The sequence below is a fragment of the Lissotriton helveticus genome, chromosome 4_1 (assembly GCF_964261635.1).
Source record: "Lissotriton helveticus chromosome 4_1, aLisHel1.1, whole genome shotgun sequence".
NCBI lineage: Eukaryota > Metazoa > Chordata > Amphibia > Caudata > Salamandridae > Lissotriton > Lissotriton helveticus.
In genome coordinates this window covers 1,684,437,646-1,684,465,237 of record NC_136063.1, presented here as the reverse complement: position 1 = coordinate 1,684,465,237, position 27,592 = coordinate 1,684,437,646, and the positions used below count along the sequence as shown (strand labels likewise).

The following is a 27,592-nucleotide window of genomic DNA, read 5'->3' as shown; positions in this document are numbered from 1 at the left end:
GCAACTCACTATGATTTGATTGTAGCAGATAAAATGTTAATTGCGGGCACTTACCTTCCTGCTACTCTGTAATTCAGACAAATGCCAAAGATCAGCCAAATAAATAGTTTCCACTTAGGACATGAGATATATATTGTGGGTTCTTAGTGCTCTGTCCCCTCAAGGCAGTGTCACACTGCACTGTTCTTTATCTCAAGACAGCAAGAAAGAAGCAGGCTAATGAATGAATGAATTATTATTACTCTGATCTGGGCCTATTCCTGCTCTAGTTGGTCATAGGGGAGAAGCTGGTCATGGAATTAATGAGAATACTATTAGCTATAGGTACTTTGGTGACAGCAAACTGTACAGCTGTGTGAAGAAGCAGAAAAGGCAGTAAGATAAACTACACGACGACTTGGGTCATTTATCTGTAGTTCACACCATGAATAAAGTTTATTTTACATTGTTAGACCATGTCTATTGCATTGTGTGTCCAGCTAGCATATTGATTTTATCAAACATGTTGTCGTTTATGTGAAAGCAATGTGGAGACATTGTGTCCCTGCCAAGCAGGTGTGAGAGTTGCACAAGGCACATGACCTTTGTGTTTTTGTCTAGCGTGATCGATTTCCCACCTTGTGGGGAAGAAGAAACACATCTCGATAGGTTTCTATTAAATGTGGTCAAAGTGACGTGTGCAGGTGATGTTACAAAGTGTCAAGCCTTGTTTTGGCACCATAAGTTCCACGTTTAATTTAGACTCAGAGGCAGTAGGAATGAAAGTTCAAGCTGTTGATCATGAGGTTGTATCATGATCTGTCCCATGTCAATGCATAGGCTTTGAACCGGTCATGAATGCACTTGTTTTTTCTGAAATTATGCTGTCTGCAGCACATACTAGAAACATAACTTAGAGGCTGACACTTAATGTTTGAGTTGAAAGATCTGCAGCTCATACACTAACGCATGCATTTTCTGGGTTTATGTATTTGATAAAAGCAGCACAGTTTACCAAAAATGCACATGAACCCCTTTTGGGTTTTGACATAGGCACTGAAGATATTCGCCTGACCCTTGATCCTTTTGTATAGGCATTCTTTTAAAACCTTTATAATGTAAACCTAAGAGCAGGAACGTTGATTCTGGAGGCATCCATATGCACAGTGACAGAACTTACCACAAGCCTGACACCCAAGCTTTCAGATAAAAGAAGCATTTACAATGCAATGGTCTCGGCATTATTAAAGGTAGAGATATTGGCATTGCTCATGACATTTTTTTTCATTTTTAAAAAAAACATAAATAAATGGTATTGTCATTTACAATGGCAATAGGTGAGCATTAGAGAGTAGTTGAGAGTATTCGCGGACACAGAGCCACACACACACAGCCACACACACACAGCCACACACACACACACACACACAGCCCCATACACACACACACACAGAGCCCCACCCAGACACACACACAGAGCCCCACCCACACACACACACAGAGCCACCCACACACAGACACCCACACACACACAGAGCCACCCACACACACACAGAGCCACCCACACACACACACACGGTCTCGCCTTTGCAAAAGTTAGATCTATTGGCATTGTAAATGACATTTTTATTTATGTGTTGGTCTTGAAAACAGATAAATAAATGGCATTGTCATTTACAATGCCAATAGCTTAATCTCTTGCAAATGCGATACCTATTGCATTTGCACCCACAAACACACACAGAGAGCCACACACACACAGAGCCACACACACACTTAAACACCTCTAGCTAAGACAAAGCCTTTCCACTTAGCATGCATTTGCACGGACAGTGAACAGCCACAAACTGTCTCATCCTGCAGTAGATCAATGATACATGCCGCATCTGGAGCACCTTTCCACTCAACATGCAGGCACGCAGAATGCAACTGGGGAATTTCAAGTGCAGCAAAGCATTACACTGTACAGTACTAACGTATCGTGCATGTTGAGTACTAAAACATACCCACTCCAGCCATCATCTGGCTATTGTATGCACCACCAGTGCCCCCTGCTGTAGAATTCAGGAATAGTTCGACGTATCTGTGTTCTAGTAATAAAAAGGTAAATAGAAGATCGAGATCAAGTAGCAGCTTGCGAGAAAGTAGTCATAGTACAGCGAGCCCAAAGAACACAAAAATTAAACCATGTTACTTAAAGACGACCCTAAAGCTGGCCATTCACTATTAAAAGCGATATACTCCAATTATGCAAGATATCCACAAGTCTGCACCACTTTTCCTACTCGTTCCGGGACAGGTTGCAACTGTTTAATAGAAAACCAAGTAACAAAACTTACGCATATTTGCTTTGTCTTTAGACAGGGCAGCAACAGCATCCTCGTGTGTAGCAAACTTGACATCTGCCTCTCCTGTTACTCTACCATCGGACCCAACTTCAATATGTACTCCGACTGGGTTCAGAGGAGAAAAGAACTGAAAAGCAAAGGAGCCATTGAGTAGCGACGAAACTGGTCCAGTGGATTAAGTCAAGTTGCTAGAAATTGTAGGCATCCCCTTGTTTCTTTAACTTAGACATTCAAATTATTGTAGGCACGTATGTATTAAGTGCATACAGAAGTGACTAAACCTACATTGTAGATGTCCGTTTCAGTAGCTCTGTAAGGCAACCATCATGTGTACACAGTGCCCAGTTGTACTTTGTAAAGTTGAAGTTCCGTCTCCATAGCTATTATCCGTCGACCCTAAAAATAAAGGACCAAGTTAGCCCTATAACCGATTCTGTGGTCTTCGTCAACATTTTGAAATCTGAAGTTCTATACCTCTTCCGTATTGGTTATCCGTGCCAAAGCCATAGCCGCCATCACTGTGCCCATTGTAATCTTCATATCCTCCATAGCCTGCGAACATTGAACAGCATACAAACGTGATCGGAGTGAGCCATTAACCTCAACAGCTTCCCAGCTCGTACAAAAGCACTTCCATCTGGCACACAGACCCTAACAAGTCCGGTTAATACAAGCCCTTGCATCCACTGAAATCACCGACAGTTACACCCATGCAGTGTGGCCACACAGAGAGGGCACTATATCGTCGACAAAAGCCATACGCATATAAGAGTGATTACCAAAAACTGAAATGAACATACCACCACCGTAGCCTCCACGTCGCATTTGATCAAAACCAGCTCCTCTGCCCATGCTATATCCTCTTCCGCTCCTGGTCTATCATAGGGGCCAGGCCACTGCATGGCCATGAGTTTCCGAGGGGGGGTCATAATGAGGGCGTACTTCTGCTCGACTGCTCTTGAAAATTTCAATGTACCTAAGACACACCCACAACAGTTCCATATCTAAAGTTCAAAAGCAGAAATAAGACTAACTTAAATAAGCTGGCATTTGGCAATGAACTCAGTTCAGCCACAGATGTGTAATATACATCTTTAATCGCCATAAAATATACAAGTAGCAACCCAATCCTTTAAAGGAGAGAGGAAGGGTGTAACTCCGAGAGACGGAGCACATCAGTGCCAGTGGATGGGTAGACAGGGAGGGCAGCGCGGAGCAAGGAAACGAGGAGAAAGGCGTTTTTAGGGTGAGAGAGAGGCTTGATAACAAGGGAAACAAGCCAGTATCCGTGGAAACAATGTGCGCCGCCATTGGGCAAACGCTCTAGAAGGCTCGCACTCATTGGATGAGAGGCGTACGCGGCGCTCTGTTAGAACAGCAGACAGGACGGCGGCGGTCGGGCAGAAATGGCTGCCGCAAAGCTCCGACACTTTCGGAATCGGGGGCGTGTTTTTAGGTTTGAGTGACTGAAGACGTCACAGATAGAAAGAACCTAAAAAACACGCCCCCGAATCCCGAAAAGACGGGGCTTAAAGGGAGTGGCGCCCCTCTCCTCCAATGGCTGGCCAGCATTTACGAGGCCAGCCAATGGAGAAGAGGGGCGGGTTCAAGCCCCCGTACTAGGAATCATTAAATCTCTGACCGAGACTGCGCAAGCGCAGCCTACGGTCCTCGACCTAAAAAACCTCTGCGAAGGAGGAGGACATCATGGTGTTGCTGCTTGCCTTGGACTGAGATACTTCTCAAAGTTTAGCTTTGAACATGATTTCCACTAAACCGTCTCATGCAGGGAACAGTGTGTGGAGTCCATATGTGGTGATCTTGTGCCCAAAATAAGAGTAGAAGTAGGTCCTGGGAGTTCAGGGACGTTATGGATGGATACCTTGTCATAACTGGCTAATCATTGCCTGAGCAGGTCATAGCGGGAGCATCCAACACAGAAAGCGCTTAGAAGTAGCGACTGTACTTACACCACTTGACAACAAAGGATGTTAAAGTGTAGGAAGATATTTTTTTTCCAGCTTCAATTGTAAAGCAAATATTCCCATTTGTGGTGTTTTATCAGTTTTCATTGAAAATTGGAAGCCATATTCATAATGCTTCTCACAGCTGTTTTCTAAAGAAAGGAATATGAGTTTGTCGAGGAAATGCTGGTTTTGGTATACAGAATGTGTGAAAACTGCCCTACACTGTCCGGTAGTTCCACCCTCCAATATTAATAAATTCAAGGTACCCTGTAAAAATGTTACCATCAATAAGTCAATTATTTAGATAAAAAAGGCAGAAGATGCCTGCCTTTCAAAAAATGTGCTACTACTGTAATGCATTTTGAAAAAAAATATCTCTGCCTGACTGGGAGTACTTGAAACTAGAAAGGTTACTGCCCTTCTCAGGAGTAGAAGTAGTTACTGTGAGCAGGACACACACCCTGAAGTCTTCTTTTTTGATTAATTTCATCACAGAAATCTATTGTAAGACTGCCTTTGGGCAAGCCACTGGGGATCTTCTCATTAGAGGAAAGAATGATTATTCGTATATGCATTTTACATTTATAACTTACAAAAGAGTCATCGTCTTGAAGAAGGGCATACCTATTACTGTCACAGGACAGTCATACAACTACAGCACAGTAGGTCTTAAACATGTGTAAATACCAGGAGTGGCAGCACCAATACAGTATCAATTAAAGAAAAAAACAACTGATGGGGTGTGTTGGACAGGCCGCATGGTCGGGCTGCCCCCCTCCCCGCAATGGGACCTGGACCCTGGCTCCCCCTGCATCCCCAGCCAGAGTCCCCGACGACCACCCGAAGTACACTGCAATCCCTCACCCACAAGACACCAGCTCCGGACCCAGCTGGCCGGGTCACCATCCACACCACGGCCTCGGCCCAGCCGCCATCTTGGGGCACTGCAGCACGAGGCCGCGTGGCCTCAACTCGACCCTCACCCTGGGCCCGGCCGGGCCCGACATCGAGGCACCAACCTCCCCCCAGGAGGCAGAGTGACCACTTGGCGAGTCAATGGGAGAAGAGAATCGTCAACGGCTCTCCTCCGCCAGGTGTCGATCACCCCAGGCCGCCCTGGGCGCTGGCTCCACCCCCCTGCTGGGTGTCTGGACTCCCTCATCCCGGACCTCCCGGCCCCCCCAGGCGCGAGGGTCCGGACATCAAAGGGGACCAGACCTATAACTGGGGCAGGGCCAGACCAGGAAGCCAGTTGTATCCTGGAGTCGAGAGACCCGAGAAGAACTCATCTGTGACTGGCCTGCTGGCGCTGCCGCGGCCCTCTGCCTCGTGAAACCATCGTCTTGGCCTGCTGGCGCTGCCGCGGCCCTCTGCCTCGTGAAACCATCGTCTTGGCCTGCTGGCGCTGCCGCGGCCCTCTGCCTCGTGAAACCATCGTCTTGGCCTGCTGGCGCTGCCGCGGCCCTCTGCCTCGTGAAACCATCGTCTTGGCCTGCTGGCGCTGCCGCGGCCCTCTGCCTCGTGAAACCATCGTCTTGGCCTGCTGGCGCTGCCGCGGCACTCTGCCTCGTGAAACCATCGACTCGGCCTGCTGGCGCTGCCGCGGCCCTCTGCCTTATGAGACTATCATCTTGGCCTGCTGGCGCTGCCGCGGCCCGATCCACAGACACTCCAGCTCGAGGATTGTGAGCTCGCCTCTTACCACTACCTGTACCGATCCGGTACCCAGACTGTCCCGCTACCCCCTTTTTCCTACAGAGACTAGAAGTGAGAGGACCCCCGGGTCCGAGATATCCTGTATCGCTGATATCCTTGCCTTACGAACCTTATATAAAGTATTGAACTCGACCTGGTGTGGTGCCTGTTTGTGGGGAGGGAGGTAACTTGTCTGTACAATCGCCGGAGACGGTCCCCCTCGGGGATCTCTCCCGCAGTATCCGGCCGACCCTCAGGGTCCCCGTCTAACATTGGTGGCCAGCGACGGGATCCGAACCTACGCATAATCGTACAGAAAGTCACTCGACCCACGGCACACGACCACCATGACAACAGAGAGCGGAACAACGGAGAAATTCCAGATGGAAAAATTGGAAGACTACAACCACCGAGAACTGAAGCAATATTGCATAGAACTTGGTCTCCCAACCACAGGTCTGAGCACAAAGGAAGACTTCAAACGAGCCCTAGAAGCTTGGGCAGAAACGGGTACGGCCGTACCCCGAACACAAACAACCGAGACGAGCCCCGCACCGACTGAAGAAAGAAGAGCGGGTCTCTCCCTGGAAGAGATCCGAGAAAGAGAAAAAAGCAGACTCCACGAGTTAGAACTAGCCCGACTTCGCTTAGATGGGGAACTCAAGCTGGCGGAAAAAAAAATAACTCTGGAACACTTACGGCTCCGAGAGGAGCGAGAAGAGAAGCAAAAACAGAGAGAGCTAGAGGAAAAGAAACTAGCGTACGAACATGAGCGCAATCTCAAAGAACTGGAGATCCAGAAACAGAATAAAGACCTCGGGCTCCCCGAACGACCGACCCTGCCTGCCTCTACCGAGCCCAAGGTTCACATCCCCAAAGATGTCATCCGGGAGTACCACAAGAACGATGATATACAGCAGTGGTTTAAAGCCTATGAGGTGGCAATGACCTCCCACCGGATTCCCCGAAGCGACTGGGGAGCCGGATTATGGGGGAGGTTTGTCAACGAAGGGCGGGACGCCCTGCTGCAACTCCCGGACCAGCTGATGACATCCTACGACCACATGAAGGCCGCCCTCCTCACTCGATACGGGCTCACACCTGAGATGTACCGCCAACGGTTCCGCGACTGCAAACGGATTCCGGGTACAACCTGGGTGGAGTACGTGAACTTCTTTAGCCGAGCCTTCGAGGGGTGGATCAAGGGCAACAAAGTGACCACCTACGAACAACTCTTTGACCTTATCGTATGGGAGCACCTGTCGAACAACTGCTTCGTGGAGCTCCGCCAACACCTCTTGGACAGTAAGCTAACCGAACCTCGACAACTCGCCGCCGAAGCCGACCGGTGGGAAAGCACCCGAGTTGGCCGGAACGGACCCAGCGAATCATCCAGACTGTACCCAGGGCCCCATCGCCCCCGAGGAGGAGGAGGAGGCCAGAGTCGGGGGAGAGACCCCGGCCCCTCGTCACCCCCCAGGAGCCCCTCGACCCCGGTCGGCCGAGGAAGCCCTGCCATCCGGGCCGGTTTTCGGACCCACGTTATGTGCCACAGATGCCTGCGACCCGGCCACTACGCCAGTGATCCCAACTGCCCAAAGAATCCGAACACTACCCCCCGCCAGGTCGCAGCGGCCGCCCTAGGGGAAGAACTAGTCCCGGAAGACCAAGAAGAGTACGAGACCGACCCCTCTGAATGGGCTCCCGCCGCCATGGCACTGGCCTGCTTAGGGGAGAGAGAGATGATTCCGCGGGCCCCCCTTCCCGCCAACACGCAGAAGTACAGTCAATGGGTCAACATTAATGGCCGCCGGGCGGGAGCCCTCCGCGACACCGGGGCCAGTGTAACGGCGGTCCGACGCCATCTCGTCACTCCAGACCAAATCCTGCCGAACATTCTCTGCCCTGTCCGCTCAGCAGACAATTCCGAAAGCCTGTGCCACATGGCTTGCGTCCCCTTCGAGTGGGGAGGAGTAACGGGGATGTTAAAGGTGACTGTCCGCGATGATGCCCCCGTGGATTGCCTCCTAGGAAACGACCTCGAAAGCTCTCCCTGGGCAGCTGTCGAACGGAGGGAACACCTGGGGATGCTCGGCCTCCCCGAATGGGTCTGCGTCACGACCCGGTCCATGACCGGCCGCGCGGTCCCCAGTCTAGAAGAGCCCGAGTGGCCGGAACCTCCTCCCACGCTCATCCCAGAGGAGGCCGCCCCAGAAGCCAGTCCCTCGACCCAAACAGAAGAAGGATCCGACCAGCTTCGGGACGTCCCTGACCTGGCACAATGGCGTCAGGAGGGAGGCCCCACTCAGGAACAATTCCGGGCCGAACAGAAAACCTGTCCCTCTCTCGAAGGACTCCGGCAGCAAGCCCTGGCCCAGGGCACAGGGGATACCTCGGGGGCCCACTGGATCTACTGGGACCAAGACCTGCTCTACAGCGAGCAGAAAATTGCAGAACTAGGAGCCAGTCGGGTGCTGGTGGTGCCCCTTCGCTTCCGAGACTTCCTCCTGAACTTAGCCCACGATGTCCCCCTTGCCGGACACCTGGGACAGGATAAAACCTACGACCGCCTGGTGACCCATTTTTTCTGGCCCCAAATGCGAAAGGATGTCACCAACCACTGCAAGGCCTGCCCCACCTGCCAGGCCAGCGGAAAAAGTGGCCGAAAAATCAAAGCACCTTTACAACCCTTTCCGGTCGTCACCACCCCGTTTGAACGAGTGGGAATAGACATCGTGGGGCCCCTCGACCCTCGAACAGCCCAAGGACACCGGTTCATCCTGGTCCTAGTAGACCACGCCACCCGCTACCCCGAGGCCATCCCTCTTCGGACTGTGACGGCCCCCGTGGTGGGCCGAGCTCTGATGGGGATCTTCTCCCGGGTGGGGTTCCCCCGGGAGGTCGTCAGTGACAGGGGCACGAACTTTATCTCCAAATATATGAAGTCTCTCTGGCAACAATGCGGGGTCACCTACAAATTCACGACCCCCTATCACCCGCAAGGAAACGGACTGGTTGAGAGGTTCAACCGCACCCTCAAAGGAATGATTATGGGCCTAGAAGAACCCCTTCGACGCCAGTGGGACGTGCTACTTCCATGCCTCCTGTTTGCCTATCGGGAGGTCCCGCAGAAATCCCTCGGTTTCAGCCCCTTTGAACTCCTGTACGGGCACCCCGTCCGGGGCCCCCTCAGCCTAGTCAAGGAAGGTTGGGAGCAGCCCCCCCAGAAAACTCCCCCGGACATCTACAGGTACCTCCTGGCTCTCCGCAACCAGACCCGGCGGTTCCGAGACACCGCCAAAGCCAATCTCGAGGCCAGTCAGGAGGACATGAAGAGGTGGTACGATCAGCACACGTCCTCCATTGAGTTCGAACCAGGACAACAGGTCTGGGTGATGTCCCCGGTTGAACCCTGTGCACTCCAAGACAGATGGTCCGGGCCCTTCAAGGTGATCGAACGCAAGGGGCCCGTCACCTATTTAATCGACATGGAGACTGCCCGGAACCCCCTACGGGTCCTCCATGCCAACAGGCTCAAACCCCATTTTGTGCGATCCGAACTCAGCCTCCTGATGGCTACCGATAATGGGACAGAAGAAGACTCCGAACCCCTTCCGGACTTACTGAGGGTCCTCGAACGGGATGGCTCAGTGGAAGGGGTCCAGCTCTCCGAGGCCCTGTCCCCGGAGCAACGCCAAGACTGCCAAACGCTCCTGAGGCGGTTCGCCTCCCTGTTCTCCCTCACCCCCGGAGTCACCCCCTGGTGCCTTCACGATGTGGACACCGGGGACAGCCCTCCTATTCGACACCGGGCGTACCGCGTACCCGATCGGGTGCGCAACTGCATCCAGACCGAGGTGTCCAAAATGCTGACCCTGGGAGTGATCGAACCCTCAGACAGCCCCTGGGCGAGCCCAGTCGTCCTGGTTCCCAAAGCAGCCGCCCCGGGCGTTGCCCCTGAGCTCCGGTTCTGCGTGGACTATCGGGGGCTGAATGCAGTTACCAGGACCGACGCTCATCCCATCCCCCGGGCAGATGAGCTAATTGACCGGATGGGGGCCGCCCGCTACCTGAGCATCTTCGACCTAACAGCGGGCTACTGGCAGATCGCCCTCACCCCTAGGGCCCAAGAACGTTCCGCCTTCTCTACCCCGGACGGGCACTACCACTTTAAAGTAATGCCCTTCGGCATGAAAAACGCCCCGGCAACGTTCCAACGGCTGGTAAACCAGGTACTGGCGGGCCTGGAAGACTTCAGCGCCGCCTACCTGGACGACATTGCTGTGTACAGCCACCAGTGGACCGACCACCTCCGCGAGGTTCTACACGCCCTCCAGCAAGCCGGGCTCACCATCAAGGCCAGCAAGTGCCAGGTTGGCCAAGGGTCCGTGACCTACCTGGGACACCAAGTGGGAAGCGGGCTGGTGGCCCCTCTCCAACTCAAGATTGCTGCCATCCAGGCCTGGTGACCCCCTACGACCCAAACGGAGGTCCGGGCCTTCCTGGGGCTCACCGGATACTACCGGCGGTTCGTGAAGGACTATGGCAGCATCATGGGGCCCCTCACAGAGCTCACCTCCAAGAAGGGCCCCAAAACCGTCAACTGGACCCCGGACTGCCAATCGGCCTTCGAGAGACTGAAGGCCGCCATGTGCACGGCCCCCGTGCTCCAGGCTCCCGACTACAGCCGGGAATTCATTGTGCAGACGGACGCCTCCGATCATGGTGTGGGGGCCGTCCTCTCCCAACTCAACGCTGAAGGGGTCGACCAACCAGTGGCCTACATCAGCAGACGCCTGCTGCCCCGAGAACAGCGCTGGAGCACCATTGAGAGGGAGGCCTTCGCCGTAGTCTGGGCACTCAAGAAGCTCCGGCCCTACCTCTTCGGCACCCACTTCCGGGTGCAAACAGACCACCGACCCCTGCAATGGCTGATGCAAATGCGGGGGGAGAACCCGAAGCTGTTGCGATGGTCCATCTCCCTGCAGGGGATGGACTTCACGGTAGAACATCGTCCAGGCCAGGACCACGCCAACGCCGACGGCCTGTCACGCTTTTTCCGCCTCAGCGAGGAGAGTCCCCAGGAAGATGGCTGACTCTCCCCGCCTTCAGCTGGGGGGGACGCATGTTGGACAGGCCGCATGGTCGGGCTGCCCCCCTCCCCGCAATGGGACCTGGACCCTGGCTCCCCCTGCATCCCCAGCCAGAGTCCCCGACGACCACCCGAAGTACACTGCAATCCCTCACCCACAAGACACCAGCTCCGGACCCAGCTGGCCGGGTCACCATCCACACCACGGCCTCGGCCCAGCCGCCATCTTGGGGCACTGCAGCACGAGGCCGCGTGGCCTCAACTCGACCCTCACCCTGGGCCCGGCCGGGCCCGACATCGAGGCACCAACCTCCCCCCAGGAGGCAGAGTGACCACTTGGCGAGTCAATGGGAGAAGAGAATCGTCAACGGCTCTCCTCCGCCAGGTGTCGATCACCCCAGGCCGCCCTGGGCGCTGGCTCCACCCCCCTGCTGGGTGTCTGGACTCCCTCATCCCGGACCTCCCGGCCCCCCCAGGCGCGAGGGTCCGGACATCAAAGGGGACCAGACCTATAACTGGGGCAGGGCCAGACCAGGAAGCCAGTTGTATCCTGGAGTCGAGAGACCCGAGAAGAACTCATCTGTGACTGGCCTGCTGGCGCTGCCGCGGCCCTCTGCCTCGTGAAACCATCGTCTTGGCCTGCTGGCGCTGCCGCGGCCCTCTGCCTCGTGAAACCATCGTCTTGGCCTGCTGGCGCTGCCGCGGCCCTCTGCCTCGTGAAACCATCGTCTTGGCCTGCTGGCGCTGCCGCGGCCCTCTGCCTCGTGAAACCATCGTCTTGGCCTGCTGGCGCTGCCGCGGCCCTCTGCCTCGTGAAACCATCGACTCGGCCTGCTGGCGCTGCCGCGGCCCTCTGCCTTATGAGACTATCATCTTGGCCTGCTGGCGCTGCCGCGGCCCGATCCACAGACACTCCAGCTCGAGGATTGTGAGCTCGCCTCTTACCACTACCTGTACCGATCCGGTACCCAGACTGTCCCGCTACCCCCTTTTTCCTACAGAGACTAGAAGTGAGAGGACCCCCGGGTCCGAGATATCCTGTATCGCTGATATCCTTGCCTTACGAACCTTATATAAAGTATTGAACTCGACCTGGTGTGGTGCCTGTTTGTGGGGAGGGAGGTAACTTGTCTGTACAATCGCCGGAGACGGTCCCCCTCGGGGATCTCTCCCGCAGTATCCGGCCGACCCTCAGGGTCCCCGTCTAACAGGGTGGTCGTCGAAATGGCCGCGTTTTCAGGGAGGATACAGATATACAAGCACCCTAACCCTAAAGAAAGTGGTATGTGGAAACAGGCATCATCAGGCCTACAGCGGCAGCAACCGAGGGGGCAAAATAAGTCAATTCTGGCCTGCTTATGTGGGGTAACAAAGACCGAGAAAAAAATCCTTTAACAGAGATTTAAACAGTAAGTGTCTCAGCATAAAGGGTCCTTGAGGAACTTAGTTAGTGGGGTTTGGGCTGAGTAATACAAATGCGAAGTCACTCCAAGCTCTCGGTCACTGCAACCACTCATTTTGAGATCCCCGCCCCCAACCAACGGACTAAGAAAAGAGTGGGGCAAGCCACAGCACGAGCAATTCGCACTGTGCCAGCTCAAACACTTTTTTATCTCTCTAGCGAGCTAGGAGACCGCGAAGAAGGCATAAATATTAGTGAGGACCATCATTTCATGGAGGGGGCACGGAAGCAATCATTTCAAGTCCTGAGCAGAGCGAGAGCAACACAGAATTTATAGCATCTATGCCTACTAAGAACTTAATGCAAGATTTAGGCGATTCTATTGCGAAACTAGAGACTGTTCCCTTAAAAGAAGTTATGAAATATCCACTCTTCACGAAGGCGAAACAAGGTTTGGGGTCAAATGCAACCCATGTGACTGATCAGCTTGAGAAGATGCAGCCTTTCCAGTCTCCACAGTCCCCCCACTTGCCTAAGTCACAGGCTTACCTTTCAACTCTTGCTTCCGTAGATAAGCTGATGGTGCTCCAACCTTCGACATCGTCCAATCGTCAGCTGCAACTCGGGCCATATCAACTCAAGGCAAACACAAAGAGATGATGGAATCAAGCTATACTGGCTGATTAGAGGTGAAACCCCAAAACTGGTCTTAGGATGCTTGTTTCCAGTCCAGAGAGGACCTGGACTGGCAGTTCCGGCTGGACTGTTCTCATGAGGCACAGGGTCAAGACTGATTTGCATATGGCTGGGTCAAAACTGGAATGGAATGGTGAGCAAAAAAGCGATGGATTTAGGCCCAAATCTCTGTACTGGGATGAATGTATGACATTTTTCTGCATCGGTCCATCAATTGTTCTTTTTATACATACCAACTCAAGAGCAGGAAGATTCAGGAGGGGAAAAGACGCAACAGGATCTACAACCCTCACCAGACAGTGAGATATCTCAGGGCAGTCTCTCGTCTATGATGCAATGGGATGCAAGACCATGCTAAATCTCATCCAGGAGGAAATTCGGGATTTGAAAGCATCCCAGACCATGGAGATCGCTGCCCTACATGCACGTATTACAAACATTGAGGAGATTGTGGCCCAGATCCCGGAGCGGTTAAGAGAGGCAGAAGGAAGGATCTCTCAGTTAGAAGATCAAGTAGTGAGTATACAGGAGAAGACAGCTGTGATGCTGCAGAAACAGAAATCTTTGATGGAATATAAGTGGGAGGAGTTCGGAAATCACACAAGACAGGCTAATTTGCGCATTGTGGGGGTCCCAGAAGGGCAGGAGGGACAGCTAATGCTGAAATGGGCAAATACTTTCATTAAAAAAACATGTCCTCCTGGAACATTCCGGCGATTTCACATTCACAAGAGCTCACCGTGTACCTGCACATCTCCCTCCAAATTTAAAATATCTGTGCACTCTCCTGGTGAATTTCAGAGATTACAGGGCGAAAGAGCTAGTTCTATCCAAAGCTATTACACTCTCTGTGATATATTCTCTGATGTGCCTGCTGCAGCAGCTAAGAGGAGGAAATCATTTGTAAAGATGCTTCATCTTTTTAAGGCGCAAGGAGCTTAAGCAAAGATCACACAGCAGTCGAAACTAAATGTGCTAGTAAAGGGAAAGTTCTATATATCCTGTGACATCTCAGAGGCTCAGGAACTATTACAGCGAATATTGTATAACCCATGAGTTAAGAGGAGTGAGTGATCAGAAAGCGAACTATGAGAACATTTTTTTACCTTCTCTTTTTTCTGGTAGTCCAGGACTGATGACTATGGTTATAATAGGTGGCTCTCCTCCCCGGGGCTGAATATCGACCTAGAGGGTGAAGGCACATGGTATTATCTCATAAGGATCGTGATATAACAGAAAAGTTGATGTGCCCCACTCAGATAATCTCCAAACAAGGGGGGGTTATAATGCACATAGTATAAGAGTGTGTCTTAATGTTTTTTAAAGGGGCTTTATCTTTTTCTTTCTCTGGCGTGGCAGGGGGGTAAGGGCAGGCTGATCGATCTAGGGACAAGACCAGGATGCCAGATACTTGGCGGAGGGAAGCATGTCAGGTATGAGTGGGATGACGTATCACTCCCCACGGCTTTGGGGTGGCAAGTTGGGGGGCATGGGTTAGGGTAGGGGTGGGAAGAATGATAAACATGGCTCAAGGTGTAGAGTCCTTTAATTCATACAGTAAAATAGGTAGAACAGAATGTTAGCTTTGCCTAAGGGGGAAGGGGGCCCAATCAGCAGCAAGAAGCTCTCCCCTCTATTAGTTTACTGCAAGTTAAAGGTGTGGCGAAAAAGAGGGAGGGACATTTTTTCTTTGTGTGAAAGGATTTCTCTTTACTGAAATAGCTTTTAATAGATTATTATCACGAGTTATTCCCTGAAGGTATTGTCCTTTAATGCAAACAGGCTTAATAATGTTATAAAACTTCGGGCTATTGAAAGCTCGATCTTAGCTGAGAACCTGGCAGCCATTTTGATCCAGGAGACTCACATCCCAGCCACTAAACTGTTGGGATTCTCGATGTTTAAAAAAGGGTCAGAACATAGAGGATTTTCGTCCTCCCAACCTGCTGATCGCAGCACAGCGTTTAAAAAAAAAATCAAAATGGGTGGGTGGAGAAGTGGTTAACAACGCCAGCAATACAGAGGGCCGCTGGTGCTGGATTAGCTGCTTTTTCTGGGGAAACCCGCTTACATTTGCTAGCTTCTATGCTCCGGTGGAAGATAACATTACTCCTTATGCACATTTATTTCAATCACTTATGCAAAACCCGGGGGTGGAGGGGTTGATTATTGGTGGAGATTTTAATGTGCTGCAGGATCCAAGTAGATTCTTCAGTCAAAACAAAAAAACAGGTAAAAACAAATTCTTTGAGAATTATTAAGCACTTTAAGGATATACTTGCTTTAATTGATCCCTCAAGGGCTACATGCCCTATAGAAGCTGCATATACTTGCTTCTCGGGGAGATTTCGTACCTCATCCCACATAGATTTCTTTTTAATCTCCTGAACCCTTAAATATAAAAATCAAGTCACTATTCCTAATGGGGTCCTCGATCTTGCAATGCTCAGTCTGGAGCTTGAAGTGAGTAAATCGCTGCTAGTCCCAAAACGATGTGGTACAAACCCTCAAAGAAGAGGTCGGGGAATTCTTTGTAATCAGTTATAAGACTGCATCCGAGGGCATTGTGTGGGATGCCATAAAGGCATTCATCAGTGGAAGGATAATAAGTAAGGACCCAGAGAATAGCCTCAAAGCCCCAAAACAGATTATAGAACAAAAGGTACAACAAAGCTATGCTAAGTTTTTGAGGAACTCATCAAGGGCTAATAAAAAAGTGTTTGACGCTGCCGGACAGGCCAAGAGCGATGCACACAGTGAACCGATGCACTCCCAAAAAGTGTATGAAGAAACTAACTTTACTAGCAAATTTTTAGCATGACAGGCATGGGAACAAGCGGCCAAGAATCAAATAGATACCCTGAAATGTCCATTCGCTGGAATCGTAAGTAGAGATTCAGAGAAACTGGGAGAAATCATGTTATACCAATACAGACAGATTTATTCACAAAACCAAACAATTGATAAAGTCTCTTTAGAAAGATTTTTAACAGATTGCGATATCCCAGTCTTGTCTATAGAAGAAGAAGCCGATATGACTCGACCCTTCTCTAAAGAGGAACTGTTGGAGGTCATTTTGAATCACCTGAATGGGAAAGTCTGTGGCCGGGAAGGATTCCCCGAAGAATTTTGTAAAACTTTTTTCAGATGTTTTAGTTGACCCTCTTATCTTTAGCCAAAATAATGCTATAAAGAGATGATATAACACCTTCCCTTTTTAAAGGGAATGTAAGTTTCCTGATGAAAGATAAGGAGGCTGAGGATTCTAATTTGTACCGCCCAATCACACAATGAAATACAGATTATAAAATAGTGACTAAGCTGCTCGCAAAAAAGATTTACCTCAATAGACGTGGACCTGATTAATTCAGACCAAAACAGCTTTTTAGCAGGTAGACAGCTTGGCACAGTCACTATTTGGCAGACGCTTTGGATTACTTTGGGGTGAATAACATACAAGCCCTGGTGTTTCTGCTAGGCGAGGAAAAGGCTTTGGACCTCGTGGTGTATGAAACTTTATTTAATATTCTGACCAGATTTGGTATTCCATCCCAGACCACTGGGCTTATATATAATATGTATTGTAAAGCCAAAGCTGCTGTTATTATCAACTCAGCAGAAGTGGGGCAAATAAAGGTACTTCGAGGCACAAGGCAGGAGTGCACACTGTCCCCTAGTCTTTTTGCCTTTTTTACTGAGCCTCTAACTAAAGCAATCCGAGCAAATAAGAGTATCCAACATCCACTCCCACAAACGGATAAGATAAAATTATATGCTGATGATATCATGCTAATTGTTGATAGTCAGACGGAGACTCAAGAAATCTTTTTTGAGATCTTTGCTCAATATGAGACACGAGAGGGTACTGAATTAATAAGAGCAACCCCCTCGCCGCACGAGGCTATTGCGGGGAGCTGGGGACTTGTGTGCTGCGGAACAGAGCGCTACACGCTGAGATACCCCATAGCGTGCCCTGGAAGACAATTTGTGTGCCTGCGGAGATTTCGTGCCCTGCAGAGTGAGAGCGGGCGCCCTTGCGGCGGTGGAGCGGGAGTACTCGAGCGCCTGGCTTCATTAGAGGTGCTGGGCCCAGTGACGTGACGGCGTGTCGTCCGCCTCTGCGTGGGCACAAGTAAGTGCTCTGACGCCTGCCACTGGGGATTGCGAGGCTCCGGAGGCACTGTACTGGAGACTACAACTCTTTGGGACTGGGAGGAAGTAGCGGATGTCGCCCACTCAAAGTGCTGGTTTCTACGCCCCGCTCTAGCCAGCAATGACGTGTCGCCAGCGGGAGAGTCATTATTAGGCATTTTGACGACAGCGACGGGTGGATCGGCTTCTTCCCCTTGCCTCCCCTCCCCCCCCTCCTCTTGCCGAGGCTGTCCCGCAGGACCCTAGGGGCCAACACAAGCGCAGCGCATATCACATACTGGCTTGGGGTGCCTTGAAGTGCCAGCGCTGGATGGTGATGTGAGGAGATACCACGAGACACCCTATGGTCGGACGGCCTGCGGGGGACTTTTTCTTCCTATTGGCGGCGGCGACGACCCTTCCATAGTGTGAGACCCTTGTTGGTGGTCTTGTCTGCATTTGGGCCCCGTGGCGCTTGAAGTGTATCATACGCCTAAATCGCTAATACAGACTACGCTTAACACACGACCTTGCGCGCACCAGCAACAGAACTTTGGGGTGTGTGGTTGCCCGACGGTGCCTGGAACCGGATTGCAGCGGAGACGGAGTGGGCAAGTGTCTGGTGGGTTTCTCTCGCAGGCGTGTGAGCGCCTCCTGAATTTTGCGCCACAATGGGACGTCCGGATAAGACACAGCCCAAACTGACTTTCACTAACAGGGGCTCGAAGTCTAGGGAAGCCCCCCACCCTCGGACTGCGGTGGGTCGGGGGTTGTGGGAGGGGAGCCCTCACCTGAACCTGATCTCCACACCATTTTGATGTCCATGGAAAAAAATCTCCAAGGCGGCCTTGCGTCTTTGGGGACCAAGATGGATGCCCTGACATACAGAATGGATCGGATGGCGGAGTGGCTTGATAAGCATGCCGAGCGCCTAGACATGTCAGAGCGCCGTATTGGTGAAGTTGAAGAGGCACAAACAACACTGGATGCTGACCACAAGCAGCTTGGCAGACTTATCCAACTCTTGCAAGACAAGACGGAGGATTTGGAGGCGCGGTCTCGAAGATGCAACATACGGATCACGGGATTGCCGGAAAGCACATCCACGGGCAACATGGAACACTTCGTGGAGGCCCTGCTGAAGAAGCTGCTAGGAGGAGAGGCTTTTTCAGACATGTTTATTGTGGAGAGGGCCCATCGCACTCTGGGACCGCGACCCAAACCGGGCGCACCGCCTCGCCCCATCGTGGTCAAGCTACTGAATTACAGAGACCGGGACACGGCACTGAAACTAGCCCGTGAGAAGCAGCCGCTACAGTATGAGGGATCCACACTTTCCCTGTTCCCTGACTTTACTGCACGGGTGCAGGAAGCGAGGCGACAGTTCGTGCCCATGAAGCGTCGGCTTCGGGAACTGAGGATAGACTATGCCATGCTGTACCCTGCAAAGCTACGAGTCAACAGGCAAGGGAGATCCACTATATTCACCGATCCACGGGCGCTACAGAAAGCCATGAAGGACTGGAACAGGAACCAGAGACGACAGGCAGAGGACGTCGACGCTGATGATCCGGAGGATGGCCCACTGGATAAACAGGACTAACCTTGGGACCGGCTGACGCAGGAGAACTCTTTGTGATCCAGCAGGATGTGCTACTTCACGAACTCTACATAGGGGCCCCTAATGCAGAGTTTGGAGCTGGGGGCTGGAGACCCCACCGTTTCCTCCAGACTGCCCGAGCTGGACACAATGGACTGACATTTGTGAGTGGGGTGTATGGTTGGGGAGGGGGGTCTCAGATGATGCGGTCTCTTGCTGGTGGGGATGTTTTGCACCCATTTTGGAATTGTATGAAGTGTTCGATATGTGAAGGGGTTTGTGGCCTCTGCACACTCTGCTGGAGCTTGCTGTTTGTTTGCAATATTTGAACTTACAAACTATGGCTTTTGTCTCTGACGTAATTGGACATACAAGTGGGCTAAATGTGCATGTAGATGTATCTTGTGGAGCAAACAGATTTTGATTGGGTACGTGTGCTGCGTATTTGATTGTTGTTTTGGGGGCGGGGAAGGCATGGGGACTGCAGCACCATACGTTGATTGATACAGCTTATTCTTTGTTATGAACGAGCTACCTACGCCCCTGCGTGTGTAACACTTTACTCGAGGACTCACAGTTTGGGGGAGTACTTGGGGTAGTCGGGTTAGGTGGTGTGTGGGAGCAGAGGGGATTTGTAGTTTTGATTTGAGTGGAGGGTGGGAACCATGGGTAGGCGGGGTGATGGGTCGCGGCAATGTTGGGGATGGGCAAGCGTGCGTGGGGGGATGGGTCGAGGCATTTGCCTCCTATTTGCATGCATGTTTGGTCTTGATGTTTTGGATTTGCTTCCTCTGGTTTGTCGGCGGGGCTTCACATTGGTCCCTAGATGTATCGAGAAGGGAAGGTGGTTTGAGGACGGCGGGGGACTTGTTTGGCGTTTTAGGGATGCGAGCACACTGTATAGGTCAAAGTACTATATGTCATGGACGATTCACACTAAACTTTTACTTGCGATGTGCCCCCTGACATGACTCAGTTACCACGGATTCCATCACACTTCTGACGTGGAACGTGCGAGGACTCAATGATCACAGGAAGGTCAGGCGAGTATTGCAATACCTCTCACGACACTCTATTGACCTTGCACTACTGCAGGAGACACACTTGCGGCCTGATAGCCCAACGCTCACTTATAGAGGACTGCACAGACATACACATACTGCAGGTTTCTCATCACATGCGCGCGTCGTCCTGACTTGGGTGAACCCTAGGTCAGACCTGGCAATAACACCGGTGGTAACTGATCCGGAAGGGAGATACATCATCACGAAATGTCCTGGTAAGGGCCTGTATTTTCAGGTAGTTAATTCGTATGGACCAAATTACGATTGCCCATGCTTCTATTTGACCCTGGCATCCAAGATAAGGGAACACTGTGAGGGACACGTATTGTGGGGAGGTGACTTTAATATGGTGCGACACCCTGCTCTAGACAGGTCGGATAGCTCAGACCGTAGGCCGTCAAGCTCTGCACGTGCCCTGGATGCTGAAATGATTAGGTTAGACCTGCATGATGTCTGGAGAACTCGATACCCGAGTCAGGGAGGGTACACGCACTATTCGGCGCAACACAACATACACACGAGAATAGGCTGCTTCCTGGCGCGCTCCTTCCCAATGTGCAGTCGTGTGCGATATTGCCCCGCACGTACTCTGACCACTCCCCTGTGCTTGTCAAGATGGAAACGTTGAAGCCTCGCCCCCCTCTGTTTAGTTGGCGATTGCCTCCATTCGAGCTGCAAGGTGCGGTTTTCCGAGAGGAGCTGGCGAATGCAGCCGAGATGTTCTTTGAGAAAAACGTTGGATCGGTGGCCTCCTTTCTCACGGTATGGGAGGCTTTCAAAGCTTATATGCGCGGTCTAGCTATTGCTAAGCACGCAGGGGTCCTCAAATCAATACGTGGTAGACTCTCCCTCTTAGAAACTAAACTGCGGGATATAGAGAAGCGCCGACTGCAAAATCCCGATGACGAACTGACCAGCGAGCTAGCACGTACGCTTCGCGAGTATCACGAAGAAGCAGATGCTGAAGTGTTGCATTTAGGGAAGTACGCCACGGCTAGGTCCTATGGAGAGGGAAAACGCCCGGGGGCGGTGCTGGCGCGACTAGCGAAGCAGCGCAGGCAAGATACTCGAATACCCACATTGAGAGATGAGGGCGCGGATGAGGCTTTAACTGAAGGGCAGGTGGCGAAACGGTTTAGAGATTATTACGCTGCGCTGTACGCCTCTAGAGGGCCCGCTTCGGAAGAACGGATCCTGGACTACCTGACGCATATCCAATTGCCTGGACTGACTAATAAGCATTGAGAATTTCTGGTCCGACCATTCGAGAGGGAGGAAGTAGTCTGGGCGCTGTCATCGATGAAGGCTGGGAGCGCTCCTGGCAGTGACGGTTTCCCGGCCTCTTTTTATAAAACTTTTTCGGAGATATTGATCCCCAAACTCCTGACGCTCGTTGAGGAGATGGCAGAGGCGGAAGAGATGCTTCCGTCAATGAGGGAAGCTATAATTGTGGCCATACTTAAACCTGGGAAGCCTCCCGACTCCTGCACCTCATATAGGCCGCTGTCGCTGCTAAATGTGGACGCAAAGATCTTTGCTGAAATCATTGCGAACCGCCTTAGCCCCCTGCTCCCAGATCTAGTGGCCCCTGAGCAAGCGGGTTTTGTCCCTAACCGTAACTTGTCTTACAATCTTAGGACGGTGTTCGCAGCGTTTCAACATACGAGACCAGACGTCCCTGCGGTGGCAGTTTTCCTAGACATGGAGAAGGCCTTCGATTCTGTGGAATGGCCCTTCCTCCGATTGGTGCTGCGCCGCATGGGGGTGGGCGAGCTCTTTTTGCAACTCCTGAACACGCTGGACGCTTGCCCTACGGCTAGTCCGTATAGGCTCGCTCACGACCGACCCCTTCCCGGTGGCACGCAGCACCAGACAGGGCTGCCCGCTGTCCCCCCTATTATATACCCTAGTGGCGGAACCTTTAGTCTGTGCGTTGCGCGAGTACCATGGCCATCGTGGCATTGGATTCCCTACGTATAGCCTTATAGTGTCTGCATATGCTGATGACACTTTGTTGTATGTGAGGCACCCGGAGGAAAATCTCTCGGCAGTATTGCGAGAAGTGGTACTGTTTGGCTCACTATCGGGGATTCAGGTGAATTGGGGCAAGACCGTCATGTTTCCTCTCACTCCCTCCACTGCGAGAGTGGATCCGGATTACCCCATTCAGTGGACTACTGAACCGGTCCGCACCTGGGCATCAAGCTACATACAGACCCCGACATACTACTCCGCGAAAACTATGGAGTGGCCATATCTAAGCTAGAATACGATGTGGACAGATGAATAGGACTGCCTCTGTCTTTGTTGGGTCGTATCTCGTTATTGAAAATGGTGATCTTACCTCGTTTTTTATTTTTATTTAGCAACATTCCTATGGTTCGGAGTAAAACATTTTTTCAGCAGTTACTTGCCATGGTGCTCAAGCTTGTGTGGGCTGGGAAGCAACCCAGGGTCACTTGGGATATTTTGATCCGTCCGTACGAATCTGGAGGTCTTAATGCTCCGGACTTCGAGCTGTATTATCGTGCTGCACAGAGGGCACATGCTTATGGCTGGATTCACGGTCCGGCCGAGGCTCGGCACATACAGATTGAGACACTGGTGGCATCTCCGGCCCCCCTTCCGGCTTTGATGTCTAGACATAGGGACCGCCGCTCGGGTATTTTGGATTCTATGAATTCGGTAACACATGCATGGTATCACTTAATGGATGCCCCAAGCATGTTCTCTGCTGTACGCCCCGGAGGCGAAATTAGATTGGTGCTCGTGGTTGGGTCCCTGCGGTGATAGTACCTCTCTATCTGCCCTCTCTGAATTGAATGTGACTGCAACGGGGGACCTCTTCATGAATGAAAAGGTTTGTACATGGGACGACCTAACTCCACGAGAGGGCACGGGGACGACGTTGCTCCCGCGCTTTCAGTTTCATAGAGTGCGACATGCTCTGAAGGGCCTGCTTGGTGAAGACATGTCAGAACCGCCAACAGTATTGTCATATAAATATATAGTCGCAGCCAAGTCCTCGACCAAACTGATCATGAACCTGTATCCTACCACTCTAGCTGAGCGGACTGCCGCCTATTCTAAGCCGCGACTGGCTTGGCAGACGGATTTGGAGATCGACATTCCTGAAGACACGTAGAAGTACTGCTGCGCTAGCGTCCGCAGGGTGTCTCTTAACAGCCGGCACCGTTTATTTCACTTTAAATATTTGAATAGGGTTTATCACACCCCTGCACGTTTATTTAGATTTGGCTTACGCGAGGGCCCAGGCTGTGAAAGGTGTCGTGAGCCAGCTGCAGATTTTCTCCATTTGGCATGGCTATGCCCGAAGGTGGCTGATTTTTGGCGCACGGTATATGCGGAGGTAAATAGAGTTGCGGACTTGACGCTTCTTCCGTCCCCTTTGCTGGCTTTGTTGGGATATTCCAAACCTATTCCTTCACTCAAACGTAGACTAGTAGACATGGCCTTTATAGTTGCCAAGCGCTGCGTTGCACTCACATGGATGCGAGGCCCCACACCCACGATAGCCCGTTGGTCCAACAATATGCTGTACTGCTGCACACAGCCGGAACACTATAGCGAACTGCTTCCACCCCGCAACCGCCCCAAAAACTATTGGGCGCTATATTTGGAACAGAGACGCGGGGAGGTCCCATCTGGGTCGGATGAGTAGGACACTCGGGAGGGCACACTGACTCACACAGTCACTGCTACTGACTGACTGCCTATGCACTGGGACAACGTTGTGATAAATAGGATTGGAAACTTTAGGTACTGATGAAGTGTATGGATATGAAGTGCACTGCATATGTCACTATCAACCTGTGTCGGCTGGGGGAACATTGTGCTGCTTTATGATTATATAGTCCATGTGTAGAATTAATGTAACATCACTGACCTGAGGATGCTTGCATTGTGCTTTGTGTTTTTCGGTCGATAAAATGCCAATAAACAAAATAAAAAATAAAAATTAATAAGAGGAAGACCTAAATAATACTCTGCTGGTGCACTCCCGAGGTCGTACTTCCAGATTTGGCTGTTTGAGTTAATTCCCAAGTGAAGTGATATCTAGGTATAAAGTTCTCTTCTAAAATTGAGGATTTGTATGACCTTAATTTCTCTCCTCTTCCTATAAAGGTACATCACTTATTCTTCTGATGGATCTCCCTCCCTTTGACTATTCTAGGGAGAGTCTCCCTAATCAAAATGTTGGTCCTCCCGTTATTTAACTTCTTATTCTCTGCTATTCCGTGTGTTTTAACTACCTCTTTTTTTTTTTAAAGCTGCTGAGTCCATGTTCTCATCCTTTATCTGGCAATTATTATTTTTTTTTAAATCACCTACAATTGCACTTAGCACTTTATATGAATCACGGGAGAATGGAGGGTTGGCGCTTCCCAATCTTAGAGATTATTACTCTACCTATTTTGCACAATATTTGTCTAGATTCAATACAAAGGTACTCAAGCGTGTTTTTGTAAATAACTTATTGCAGTTGATTTTTAAGGAGTTCTATTCGAGACGTACTAAAGATAACTAAACTACCCAAAAGAGTACGCTAGAAGAGCCTGAAGTGGTGCTTCCGGAAACGTGGGTATCTCCATAGGAGATATTCCATTTGTGGTAAATAAATAATTAATTACCGGTACTATTTTTGACTACAATAAATAAACGGTTTAGCTCAATAAATAAGAGTCAAAATACGAGGTAGCTAGAGTATACAGGCTTTAATCAATCATAACGGGACAGGAACAGGACAGCCTGCATGGGAATGGGATGGCAGCTGCCGGGGGCAGGATCTGGGCAAGAGTGGCTAGCCCACTTTAATAACAGTGCACAATATTTATAGTTAAACAAAATACATGGTATTCAATACAGTAGGCGTAGCAGTAGGCGGAGCTTTTAGCAGTCGCGAAAGATAAGGACTGAATGAGGTAACAAGAAGGCGTGAACAGGGCGTATACATAGACATGTGATGCAGACGTAACAGAATATGTCATAAGGGGGGCGGAAACATAGAGGGGGCTACCTGAGCAGCTGGGACCTCTGACCTAGTGGTGCGCGCAAACTGACAATGACGTGTTACTAGGGAGAACTGGGGGGCTATGACTTCTGCGCTAGAAGAGGAGACGAAAGTCTGGAGTGTCAGAGCGACATGTACCTAAAGCCTATCTAGTATCTGGTGTTTAGAGAACATGTTGATAGAATCCAAAAGTTATCAGGGTAAAGGCTAACAGACACTAAGACTGGTGCATGCATTATTCTACATGTAGTGCGTGTTGAGGAATATTCTATGAATATTAATACAGTATTTCTCTTACATGGAGACATAAAGGCTAGACCATGACGGAAACTATTGATGTGATTCAGTAGCTTAGGAATGCAGAGAAGGAGGGCTGGACTGATAACTAGAATCATAACATACTCTTGGCAGACTGGCAGGCAGAGCCAGGCCGAGGCAGGAAGTAAGTGAAGGGTCAGAGATGCAGGTGGGGGCTGTATCGCTCCTCGGAGAGGGTTCAGGAGACAGGAGTTGAATCTGAGTCCGGGCCCTTTTTGAGGCCTAGAAACGGGGACAATTCAATGAATTAACGTGCACACTGTAAAACGTGGCAACGTAGGTTCACATAGGCCTAATACTCGTAGCTTTCACGAGAACTGGAAACTGGCATACTAGAGATGGACACAACTGTAATTGCGTCTTTAATCGGTCATAGAGAATACATATGCATATTAATCATGCACATATAGCATAAGATGGGGAACACGTAGGGACACAGAACATGGCAAAATGTACTTTTCCACATTCCCTCCTTGACCCTACGTTTCCATCAGGAAACATCAATATTCATGATACCATCTATCATTTCATACAGTATCATTTGCTCGTCTCGAATTGTCTTGGAACGGGATTTAGAACGGGACTTAGGACTAGGAATACATGATGTAGCACAAATGCCGCAAATCGCAGGGCCACATTGTATACAGAGGCAGCAACTGAATATGATCATTACTGCAATACCTAGGAATGACAATACTTTCCATCCCCAGGCAGATATGATACTCCAGAGCCAACCGGACCATGTCCAGGTGCCTGGATTCTGGTGTAACTGATGGGCAATTTTATGAAGTCTGGTTATAGCTGAATAAACAGACGGCGCGTTATTAGGAATGAAAATGCAGCAACTAGATCCGATGACTCTACATGCTCCTCCTCTATCGGCCAGTATGACGTCAAGAACGAGACGATTCTGGAGCACGACAAATCTCATAGCAGATTGCTCTTCGGTTAAGTTACCTAGAGCAGAAGTAGTCTCATTCACTACTGCTTCAAGGGTTCTGGTTAACCTACGGATTAGCTTACTATTCTGGATAGGGCCTATAAAGAAGAAGAAACCTTTATTGAAATCTGTATACTGTTCTAGAGCAGTTTCAGTTTGATCGACAATTGGGGACTCGATCTCCCGTCTATGTCTAACGTGTACTAGATGTGTGTCTCTGTGATAATCTGATGGGGCTAGAAAAACTGGTGGCAGTAGGAAGGCAATGTAACATGTTCCATCCCAATCGAGGGGCAGACGAACATATGCGGTCTGACCACAAACAAAATAAGAATGACGTGAAGCTTTGAAAATAGATTTCCCACTGTCACTATACTCGACAGTAGTAGTACAATCACTATGTCCTACATGTATGGAACCATTATTTCTGACACATAATTCGCCTTTGACTGGTAGTACTGAAATAGCAGGTAAGTCTGGAGTAGTATCAGACTGAACATTCAGGACCATAAGATTCGAAGAATAATTACCTAAATTATAAACTTCATTTTCTAGATCTAACCCTGTTCTATGGGGGAGACCTTGCTTGTCTGGAAAACATGTTCTATTCAGAAGGGACATATCATTTGAGGATGACGTTAACGTGGACCATGCTCCACACGAACCATTATGTGAAAACGGATAAGGAAAGAGTGGCAGAACTCCCTTCGGTGTTTGGAAAGGGGGGAGTCGACCACACACCCAACAATTAGTAGCATTGCTGGTCTGGTGTGAATAATGTAACATTCTGATGAATGTGTTATTACGCATAGCAAGACGATAGGATAACTCGTGAGGAGGCAGATCACTAAACGTGTGCTCTACTGTAGCATTAGAAAACTTATTTACATGTGAACTTGGAAAACATAAATGCAATGCATAACTTGTGCAGGTAATCATCAAACTTAGAAACAATAGAAAACTTAGAAAAACGATACATCGGATAGAGTTTTGACTAACTCTCTCACTATGGGGGTCTATCTCATACATGTCAGATACCTGTCTAACCGTTTCACCCGAGGGGGACTTAGACAATTAAACTGGCTGACTTATTTTACTAGACCGGAGTTTCAATCGATATTCCTGCTGCGGAGTTTTCTCCAACAGAGGAACTTTCAGTTCTGGAATTGAATGAATGTTTGATTTAGAGTCTGGTTTCAAGCAGTCTTTAGAATTGGAAATGTCTGTAGAAATGTCATTAAAAGTCTTGTTTCTGAGTCCGTGAAATTTCTTGACGTGAGACAGGTGGACCCAGCCCTTACGGCCCTCCAACTTCACGGCCGTACGGG

At 50.4% G+C, this 27,592-nt stretch overlaps 1 pseudogene; it reads right to left on the bottom strand.

The window, feature by feature from the left end:
* Positions 1 to 265: 265 nt before the first annotated feature.
* LOC144828202 (heterogeneous nuclear ribonucleoprotein H-like) lies at positions 266 to 13,084 on the bottom strand (annotated as a pseudogene).
* Between the last annotated feature and the right edge of the window lie 14,508 nt (positions 13,085 to 27,592).